Source organism: Artibeus jamaicensis, unplaced genomic scaffold, assembly GCF_021234435.1.
Source record: "Artibeus jamaicensis isolate MK-2021 breed Jamaican fruit bat unplaced genomic scaffold, CSHL_Jam_final scaffold_537, whole genome shotgun sequence".
In the NCBI taxonomy this organism is placed as follows: domain Eukaryota; kingdom Metazoa; phylum Chordata; class Mammalia; order Chiroptera; family Phyllostomidae; genus Artibeus; species Artibeus jamaicensis.
Genome location: NW_026522047.1, coordinates 25,148,182 through 25,149,747, shown reverse-complemented (window position 1 = coordinate 25,149,747; position 1,566 = coordinate 25,148,182).

Genomic DNA, 1,566 nt, shown 5'->3' with positions numbered 1-1,566 from the left:
GGGTTTCTGGGCGATACCCTGTCTCCTCCGTCACATCAGGCTACGGTTCCTCCTGCTCTGGGAGACCCCAGACAAGAACCAAGGAAAATGCGGTGTCAGGGGCTTCCCAGCTGGCTCTGTAGAAATGGGGTCTGGCTATTGAAAAAAAATTATGGAGAATCTATTTTTACTTGAGTCATTTTGCCACCTCTTTCATGTATTTAATTCACATAGATACTTAGTTCTCCTTCTGTTTTAGTTATATTGAAATAGGCAAATAAAATAAATACTCAATGTGGCCCCTAGTAATATCTGTTTAAATCACATATTTCCATGCATTTTAACTTCTAATTAGGCAATTTGTTCCTTAGTAACTTTCTATTCATTTAGTTTTTAAATGTTTTTTTTGGTGACATTGGTTTTTATATGATAGAGAAATGAACTATCTTTTAAAAAAATCCACTGTAGTTTTTTCCTATAACTGCAGCTTAGATGTACTCAGACTAATAACAGCATTTATCACAAAATCACTTACATTTTCTACATTTATTTCAGTTTTACATTTAAAAATGACTTCTTAAACAGGACTATGTATTTTAGCAAAATAGGATTCAGTAGAGTCTATTTTGCTTATTCTCAGTTATCTTGTTTAATGATCTCAGCAGATGCTACAATACAGAGAAAAAGAGCAGAGCAGATGGCCTAGAGAAAGAATTGAAGCAAATTTGGCATTCATTGTTACTACCGTTGCCACGTCTTTTGTTTTTAAATGAGAAAAATCGTTATAGTTAGTTTTTGCAAATTTTCCTACACACAGGTAAACTGGGGGATGTTGAGATAAGGATTAGAAGGAAATCCTTTCACCCTTGCCTACTTCTTGGGCCATTAACTGATGAGGCCACCTGAACATTGCATGTGGGATAATTAAGTGACAACTTTGTATCCAATTGACTACTACCCCTCCTACTCAAGCCCTGACGATCCAGGGACAATCTGGGCACGCGCCACATGTGACAAGTGTTGAAATAAACTTATAGGCCCCAAATAAAGCCTCTTCTGCCCAAGGTGTTACATCAGCAAATTGAAACTTAGAAAACTTCATGTCCCTGTAAATGCTCCATTTGACCAGAAGTGCAGTATACCAGTTATCCAATCCCAAAACATGAAGTGAACTCGGGACTCTATACTTAGTTTCTGGTTCCTTATTTATTTTCTGTTTTCTCTTCCTCATTCCTTTTTCTTTCTCCTATAAAAGTGTCCTGTCTTCTACCCCATTTTGCTGCTCTCTGGACCCTTGGGAACAGAGACTGTGTGCTTCATGAAGTGTTAACTAAAGTTTGTTTGTATCGCCCACATTGTCTTCTGTATTTTTAGCACAGGCTTTCTTAATTTGGGGTAGTTTGTGTGTTTCTTGATTCTTTTTAAATCCTTCTCAAATGTTTAGAGTCCTGAGATCAAAATTATACAGTAACACTTTAGTTAATCAGATTGCTTGTGTAAGAAGTAGTCCTGTTACAGAACAGATGGGGGGCTGAACGATTTAAAAGACCCCCTTTTATCTCGGGGGGGTCCTCCCCTGTACTAGGT